This window comes from Oncorhynchus kisutch, linkage group LG18 (genome assembly GCF_002021735.2).
Source record: "Oncorhynchus kisutch isolate 150728-3 linkage group LG18, Okis_V2, whole genome shotgun sequence".
Classification (NCBI taxonomy): Eukaryota; Metazoa; Chordata; class Actinopteri; order Salmoniformes; family Salmonidae; genus Oncorhynchus; species Oncorhynchus kisutch.
The window spans coordinates 75,474,718-75,484,573 of NC_034191.2; the positions used below are offsets into that span (position 1 = coordinate 75,474,718).

At 43.8% G+C, this 9,856-nt stretch overlaps 1 pseudogene; it reads left to right on the plus strand.

Annotated features, from left to right (window-relative positions):
• The first annotated feature begins 2,851 nt into the window (after positions 1-2,851).
• LOC109909791 (eukaryotic translation elongation factor 1 epsilon-1-like) lies at positions 2,852-9,647 on the plus strand (annotated as a pseudogene).
• Positions 9,648-9,856: the final 209 nt, after the last annotated feature.

Below are 9,856 nucleotides of genomic sequence, written 5' to 3' on the forward strand. Positions count from 1 at the left end.
TTCATTTAGGAAATCCTTACTGGGTTAAAAGTGTACGACATTCTGCAATGCACAAACATATTTTCTTTTTTTATATCATACCTTGTTCTGTGGCATCTAATCATGTATGAATAATTTGCATCCTGGGACAGCTTTTTGCTCCAAATTAGTTCTAAAAAGAACCTTTGCAATAGCAGATGAAGTGCACATGTAGTGATGGGGACAGGTTACGGTGAGGATGTGTACAATGTAATAAACGTCAACAAGAACGGTCCATCCAAGGCCCTATTTGCACTGAACCAATCATAAGAGGCCCTTGAATAATTCTAGATGAAGAATGAGATTCAATATTATAGCCCTGCCGTTTTACGTGGCGCTGCATATTGGGTTTATTTATATTGGAATATTGTTTTTATTCAACCTTTATTGTTGCTGTAACCTGATAAATTGAATCAGAACACATTCTCATTTACAGACATGACCTGGGGAAGGCTTAAAGGGGTTCATCAGTGTACTATCTGATCGATTCTATTTCATGTTATTGTGATGCGTAACGTGTCGCGTGGGGATATGGTAGAGTTCTACCACAGGCTGTAGCTTATTCTCTTTTCCTGTTCAGAGTAACTGCCCTCCACGTTACCTCAACCTGGATATTCAGATATGTGTGACCACCAGGGACGTGACTGACGGGAAGTAGTAGCATGCGACACCTCAGCGCAACAGTCACTTCCTATAATGTCATACACACACCTGGCCCTCATAGAGTTAATAAGCAGAGTTGGATTGACATCCGACATTTCATTATGGACGAGTCATAAGGAGACCGAACAAATCGAAACAGACATGACACACAACGGCAGAGCAAGGAGACACTGTGAGACAAACATGCCAGGAGACATGGGGGTAAACTTGCTGCAGGACTTAGGGAAACTAGACCTTCACTGTCATTTTGATTTATTTTTACACAAATCTCATACAACGCATTGAGAAAACAAGCATGTTATTATAAAATGTTGGCCCCTGAATATTTCCCATGTTTTGATAGATTAATCTGTAGGAAGGGTTTGAATTAGGAAGGGTTTGAATGATAGATTGAGCTGTAGGAAGGGTTTGAATGATAGATTCAGCTGTAGGAAGGGTTTGAATGATAGATTCAGCTGTTGGATGGGTTTGAATTAGGAAGGGTTTGAATGATCGATTCAGTTGTAGGAAAGGTTTGAACAATAGATTCAGCTGTAGGGAGGGTACGAATGATAGATTCAGCTGTAGGAAGGGTTTGAACAATAGATTCAGCTGTAGGGAGGGTACGAATGATAGATTCAGCTGTAGGAAGGGTTTGAATTATAGATTCAGCTGTAGGAAGGGTTTGAATGATAGATCCAGCTGTAGGAAGGGTTTGAATGATAGATTCAGCTGTAGGGTGGGTTTGAATGATAGGTCCAGCTGTAGGAAGGGTTTGAATGATAGATCCAGCTGTAGGAAGGGTTTGAATGATAGATTCAGCTGTAGGAAGGGTTTGAATGATAGATTCAGCTGTAGGGTGGGTTTGAATGATAGATTCAGCTGTAGGACGGGTTTGAATGATAGATCCAGCTGTAGGGTGGGTTTGAATGATAGATCCAGCTGTAGGAAGGGTTTGAATGATAGATTCAGCTGTAGGGTGGGTTTGAATGATAGGTCCAGCTGTAGGAAGGGTTTAAATGATAGATTCAGCTGTAGGAAGGGTTTGAATGATAGATCCAGCTGTAGGGTGGGTTTGAATGATAGATTCAGCTGTAGGAAGGGTTTGAATGATAGATCCAGCTGTAGGGTGGGTTTGAATGATAGATTCAGCTGTAGGAAGGGTTTGAATGATAGATTCAGCTGTAGGAAGGGTTTGAATGGTAGATTCAGCTGTAGGAAACTTTTGATTTAGGGGAGTGGCCGAAAGTGCAGAGCACTCCCGTAATAAATCGAGGCACCCCATTAGCCTATAATATTATCATGACATAATAAAAATATTGTTGACACATTGGTTCTATTACATCAGAAGTCCCCGCCCCCTGCCCCGTCTGCCTGTGCTTCTGCCTCTGCATGGCTTGCTCTTTTAGGCTTTTAGGCTTGGTGTCTATAAAGCACTTTGTGACAACTGCTGATGTAAAAAGGGTCTTTATAAAAATACATTTGATTGATTACAATTTGATTATAAGGTGGAGCCAAGACATGCTGTAAAGTGCCATGTAAAGAAAATATCTATGTCGTGTTAAAGCGATCAAAATGATCAGGCTTAGTGAATTCAAATGAGACAAGTATTTTCTGTAGGATAACATAAACATCCATTACAAAATATACTTTTAATTAATTAAAACTCCTCAGTTAACAGTATACCTTATATTATTAACCAAATACCGTATGATTTGTCAACACAAGCTATCCTTCCAACAATCGAAGCTTCTCTTTAATGTTCCTCAGTGGGTTCTCTCTTTTTTATTCTCCTGAATTTTTTTATTTTTTATTAATCAAGAAATATATAATTTTAGATATTTGAATTAAACAATTAAACATTCTCAATTTGATCATGTATGTGTAGCCTACAATAAAAAACGTAAGCATGTTTTAAATATGTTTTAAAATATTCTGTAACAAAATATTCAGGGAGAAATTAGACCTATACTATTTTATTGTGTAATTGTTTCATCGGGTCATTAAAGTTCTTGATCTGATCTGATGCAATGTCACCTAAAAAGCTAGCAGGGCCTAAAAGACAATGTAATGAAATGAAATTTAAAAAAAAAACACTTTTCATGTCACCATTGGCTGAATTTGTTGTCCATTTGAGTCTAGTGGGCGGCAATGACTAATCTCGACCAATCGTGTTGCCATCCCCTTCGCAATGATGGCGTTGAGAGAGCTGTCATCGCTGGAAAAATCCTAACAAATACAGTACTCAGGGGGACAAGAAGGTGAATTTGCCATCTAATGGTTTCGGTCACAGTTATCTATATGTGGCAGGTATTATAGACCTTACCACATGAACAGTAGGTTAAAAAGAGTAGCGAGCACATGCTACTCTACTGTCCTTAGAAAAGCTAGCTAGCTAACAAGATAATGTCCGTAACTTTAGCAACTATTTTATCTTCTACTTTTAGCGAATGCAGGTCACTTAGGAACAATGATGTGTAATAATCATTGTTTCAGATCAAATGTGTTGTCATTAGCCAGTTAACGTTAAGCTAACATTGAATGCATCTGCTGTCTGGCCAGATAGCTAACGTTACCAATGCCATGTGGATTGCTTTTTGGGTTGCCAACATATCTTGCTGCTACTACTAAACGTTCTATAGCTAATTTCACTGAGTGTTCAGTACTAGTTCTGCCTCAACAGCCTTCATTGCAATGCTAGAAACAGACATACTGTACCACATGGGGTAGCGACTGTGCGTGTGTTGTTGTTTGGAAAGCTAGCCAGCTATGCAAATATGACTAGAGCTAGTATGCAACTAGCGCTTAAATAGTGTCTCTAACAGGATGTTTACACGTGTCTTAGTGTGCCCAATAATGTTTGTACCATGTTTTGTGCTGCTACCATGTTATGTTATTGTATAAGGTCTCTCTTTATGTAGTGTCGTGGTGTCTCGCTTGTCGTGATGTGTGTTTTGTCCTATCTTAAATTTTTAATCCCCCCGTCCCCGCATTAGGGCTTTTGGTAGGCCGTCATTGTAAATACGAATTTGTTCTTAACTGACTTGCCTAGTTAAATAAAGGTCTAAAAAAAAATGTGTAATGTGTAATGCACACACATTCTCTTTCTCTCCCACCCAGGTACCCGTGCTCCACAGTAATAATGGCCCAGCTCTGGTCGGCTTGGTGACCATCGCCGCTCACCTGGCCCAAGAGGCCAAACGGCCCGAGTTACTGGGTGGGTCAGCAGAACACAAGGCTTTAGTGCAGCAGTGGCTGGAGTACAGGCTCACCAAAGTGGATGGATGCCACAAAGACGATATCAAGACCATACTGAAGGTAGAGGCCCAGAAACAATAGTGAAGATTCTTCAGTATTAGAAAGTCAAAACATTTTAAATATCTTCCTCTTGCAAGTTAGTCAGTTTTATTGTAGTCTCTTTGTCAAATGAAAATGTGTACCGCTACCCACTGTTTTTCATGAGAAGTCCCTTCTACCCTTGTGGGATAGAGAGGCTTGGTGAGCTGTGTACGGAGAGGGTCTAACAGGGCCTTGGAGAAGCCCCTGAGCAAAACTGTCCAATGTTCTGCCAGCAGGGGCCAGACTGACAGTGTGTGTGGCTCATTAATGCGAGGCGACATAAATCAAGACGGATGTATGGCCCTTCAGTGACATGGCCGAGACAGGCAAAGCAGTGGACAACAATAAAAGTCTTTAATGGGGGCCGCTGTGGCTGTCGACAGCGTGAAAGAGATACGAAGCCATCGATTGGCCGGACAGGCGCCTTTCGCCACTTTTAAATCCTCCTGTGTGTGTGTGTCACACGTTTCAGTTTATCTGATTATGCAGAATGTTAGATCTGATTTCAATAGTTACTCTGATACTACGGTACGGTATTGTGATACTACGGTACGGTATTGCGACACTATGGTGCCGGTATGGTGATACTACGGTGCCGGTATGGCGATACTACAGTGTCAGTATGGTGGCACTACGGTGTCGGTATGGTGATACTACGGTGCCGGTATGGCGACACTACGGTGCCGGTATGGCGACACTACGGTGCCGGTATGGCGATACTACGGTGCCGGTATGGCGACACTACGGTGCCGGTATGGCGACACTACGGTGCCGGTATGGCGACACTACGGTGCCGGTATGGCGATACTGCGGTACTAAACTCCTATCGTCCTATTAAAAAAAAGACTTTATGTAAAGTTGGCCAGACTGACGGTGTGGATTGCTTGCAAAAAAAAACCTAAGGAATGCTACTTTAGGTGAAAACATGATGCTGTTTGTTTCTACCATTGGGACTCTTTTCCCTTTCATCACTATGGTAGATATGGTCATGGCCCCGGGGAGGTCTAGTGGCCCCGGCGAGGTCTAGTGGCCCCAGTGAGGTCTAGTGGCCCCGGGGAGGTCTAGTGGCCCCGGGGAGGTCTAGTGGCCCCAGTGACTGCAGCGATATCAGAACTCTCAGGCAGAATGTGGTTAGGGTGGAGGAGCAGAGCCCAGGTTCTGATGTCCATGTGATGGTGGAGATGGGGGTGGGGGGTAGTCTCTTGTCCGCCTGCGCCTCCAGCTGTAGGGAAGGCAGGGATCTGATTGTGACGGAGGAGTCTGTCTTCATGCCTTGCTTGGCAGCACACACTGCACAATAACTCCATTAGCCCTCAAGACGCTGTATGTGCAGTGTAAGTGCTAAAGATGGTCCCATCCCTTGGGACCTGCATAACCACACACACACACAGCCTCCTTGCTCAGCCCATCCACAGCCTGGGTTTGGGGAAGGTTCATTAGATTTGCAGGCGCCCATGTAAGTCAGGAAAGGAGTGAGCCACTTGTAAGGCATCTGCACTAGCCGGAGTGGCCAGAGTTGTGGGGATGGCGTGCCACAGCTGATATTCCCCTTTCGGGTTGTGCATTGTTCACGTACAGATACCGAGCTCTCCACCCTTACGTCCCAGATATATAGGTTCAATAAATCTCAGGCCTGAGTTGGCCCCACCAGCCACAGCTTTCGTCTTGTATTTCAACTCTCTTTGACTATTGAAGAAGTGTATTTGAGTATTTTGTCTTTTACTGTGGATATGTCATTATCACACCTATCACGCTGGGAGAGTAATTGTTATTGTTATTGAGACGTGTCGGGAGTTTCTCACTCCGGCTTTTACTGTTCAAATACATGTTATGTGGTTGATTAACTTTGTTGGTTAACTGTTATTGAATCTAATGTCTAATTAGGTGATTATGATAAAGAAATACTAAGTTAATGTCATGAGTTACATTGTAGTGATTATGTGACCTGCAGTGTTCAAGATGTTTATAGGTGTTTGTCTCTATTGAGGATCTGTGAAATTCTGTTTTTTTAAAACCAAGCAATTCTGATGAACTTAATGATGAAATGTTTATTTTATTTATTTTCTCATGCAGGACCTCAACAGCTATCTAGAAGACAAGGTTTACCTGGCAGGAAATCAGTTCACCCTCGCCGACACACTCATGTACTACGGAATCCATCACATCATCGTAAGTCTAGCGGCCAATAACCAAACAGAGCCGACTTCAGAGTTGAAGTTAAAAGGCGTTTTGTCAAACGGAGCTCACAATTAAGAGTCATACGGTTAAAGGGCATGAGGGAGAGAGAGAACTTGACACAAGCCCCAAAAAAATAAAAAGAGGTGCAAAGTGATGTCTTTAGTTCAGGCCAAGGAAGAAGTTTGTCGGCCCCGGAGGCTGACGGAGAGAGACGGGATCACATGTTGAGAAATGTCAGCGGATGTGGCGGAGATGGATTCTTGCCACCAGACACAAGGGAGTCAGTTTAGTTTTTATCATGGCGGTTAACCTCAGGACAGAGGTCACTCAGCAGCCTAGGTCCTCATTGTATTTGTTAGATGTACAGTCATGGGAGGGCTATCGTAGCTACTGAATCCAACTGGTATGATTCTAGACTCTGTTTCAGGGACGGTATAGCTAGCTTAGACCAGGTTTGGGCAGCCTCACAATGAACCTGAAATGGGATGATCTAATATGTTCACTTTAGTAAGGCTTATTATTATTGTGTTCAGCTAAAAAATGACTTATTTTTGAGGGAAAGAGATGTGAGTTAGTAACAAGCAGAGCTGCTGCATTAGTTTGGGTATTAGCTAGCTAGCCAATAAGTGGTGGTTCAAAACATTGCTAGCCATTTTCTTTCCTTGCAGCTTTGTAGTGTCACAGTAGCGTCATTCTCAACCTTTTAGCAATGGCAAATGGAAATACTGTTAGGAGGGTTGGTGACACAAACACTTTCCAAGAAGTGTATTGGTCCTCTTTGTGGACAGTGTGCAGATCTGCATCTCTGCTAACATTGTTTAATTTGTAACAAACACTAGTTCATATGAAGGACCACCCATTTAAATGAAACCATGGCAGATTTGTACAGCGTAGTATGGAGCATCAGTGGAAACAAGGAATGTCTCCCCCCTCTCTCTCCCAGGTGGACCTGGCCATCCAGGAGAAGGAGAAGCACATGAATGTGACACGGTGGTTTGACCACGTCCAGCACTACACCGGTGTCCGGCACCACCTACCCCCAGTGGTGGTCCTGAGGAACAGAGTGTACACCAGCGGCCACCACTGAGGTCTTAGGATGGCTGCCAGGATGTTCGAGGGCCGGCGTGAGGAGTACACAGGCGTGTGCTGACGTCTCAACATACCTAACACCACTGTGGCCCCCTCCCTCCTTTGCCTTGGAGACATGTGGTTATTTTTTCCCTCTGAAACCTCAGGCGAATAACACATGCAATGGAGAAATGATCACAAAGAAACGGATGGTTTGTTTTTGTGTGAGTTGGTTATTGGGAGTCTATAGTCGTCAGGGTCAATGTGCAGGGATGGTCTGAAACGGCCTGAGAACATTCTTACTGATGTCTCTTTTTCTCGTAACCGTGAGCCTTGAATGTGATAAAGTATTATTCAAAATGACAAATGACTTATTCGTTTGCTATGTCCGTTTTAAAGAAATCACTGCTATTGCGTTTTCAATGTATTAACATTTCCTTCAAACAAAACAAAATATGTCCAGTCCACCCAACTGTGTGTTCAGCTATGTAATCATCATCCTCCACAGTTGTCCAGTCCACTATCAACTTTCCGCCCTCATGAATTTAGTCTTGTTTCTCAAGCTGCTGCCTCTGCTGTTCCACCAGCAGTGTGGGCAGCAGCCTCTAGCTCAGTCACTCGAATCAGTCCGTGTGTTGACGCTGAGGGGGCAGAGGGCAGACTACCAGCTGCCATAGAGGCTCCAGTGCTCCTCTGTCCAACGTCAGAGCCCTGGGTGACAGCCACGCATTGTCATTTCACCCTCTTACCAGGGGGCGGGAAATCCTTTTGTGACAACATCCGAGCGACAATACACACTCAAACCACTCACACAAGCAGACTGGATTTAGCCATTAGCTCTGTCAGCAGTGAAAATCACAGCTCATATACACTACATGATCAAAAGTATGTGGACACCACTTGTCGAACATCTCATTCCAAAATCATAGGCATTGATATGGAGTTGGTTCCCCCTTTGCTGCTATAGCCTCCACTCTTCTGGGAAGGCTTTCCACTAGATGTTGAAATTTTGCTGCGGGGACTTGCTTCCATTCAGCCACAAGCGCATTAGTGAGGTCGGGCACTGATGTTGGGCGATTAGGCTTGGCTCACAGTTGTTCCAATTCATCCCAGAGGTGTTCGATGGAGTTGAGGTCAGGGTTCTGTGCAGGCCAGTCAAGTTCTTCCACATCGATCTTGCCAAACCAGTTCTTTATGGACCTCGCTTTGTGCACGGGGTGCTGAAACACAAAGGGCCTTTTAAACTGTTGCCACAAAGCTAGAATGTCATTGTATGCTGTAGTGTTAAGATTCCTCTTCACTGGAACTGAGGAGCCTAAACCATGAAAAACAGCCCCAAACCATTATTCCTCCACCAAACTTTACAGTTGGCACTATGCATTGGGGCAGGTAGCATTCTCCTCGCATCCGCCAACCCAAGATTCGTCCATCGGTCTCCCAGATGGTGAAGTGTGATTCATCACTTCAGAGAACGCTTTTCCACTGCTCCAGAGGCCAATGGCGGCGAGCTTTACACCACTCCAGCCAACACTTGGCATTGTGCATGGAAACCCATTTCATTAAGCTCCCGACGAACAGTTCTAGTGCTGACGTTGCGTCCAGAGTCCGTTTGGAACTCGGTGGTGAGTGTTGTATCCGAGGACAGGTGATTTGTATGTGGGTCTCGTTTTGTGAGCTTGTGTGGCCTGCCACTTTGTGGTTGAGCCGTTGTTGCTCTGAGACGCTTCCACTTCACAATAACAGCACTTACAGTTCACCGGGGCAGCACAAGCAAGTTATGTTGACGGTGCCACGTTGAAAGTCTCTGAGCTCTTCAGGAAGGACATTCTAATGCCAAATGTTTGTCTATGGAGATTGCATGACTGTGCTCGAGTTTATACACCTGTCAGCAACGGGTGTGGCCGAAATAGCCAAATCCACTCATTTTAAAGGATGTCCACATACTTGTCTGTGTGTTAGCCTTTGCTCGCCCTCTCTCTCTCCCAACCTGCCTCAGCTGCACACACACTTCCTGGCTGCCTCTCTCTGATGTTTGCATCAGATGCAATTGCATCTCCACCGCAAGTGTGTGTGTGTGTGTGTGTGTGTGTGTGTATATATATAGTGTGTGTATATATTGGATATAATCACAGCGTTTGCACAACAAAAGAGTCGTTGGCTTTCTTAATTGTGGTAACTTAATCCGATGTATTAAACTGCCAACTGGTTTGAGTTGTTTCACTTTCACCCAGCCTGTGTAATGTCATGTAAACCCTGTTTAACCTTCTCCAGGTTTTATATGATCATCTTCCCTATAAGCCTTCCTTATAATATGTATACTGCTTTAATGCTATGGTTTGTGTTATTAAAGTCTACTGAAGGTTGTCCTGTGCCAATAAAAAAACAAAGGGAAGCGAAGAGGACAGTTGTCTCATTTGGTTCTTTTAATCAATTCGTTTTTCACATTTTGTTGGTCATTCGACACATTCATTTTTTCATTTTTTATTTGGTGGTTCATCATCGAACAACAAAGTGCTGTGTGTTCTGGAAAGTGTAAACTTGTGAAAGCAAACACATCCCGCAGTCATTTGAGCAGGCCTTGTGACTAGATTAGGAAGAACATTGCACTACT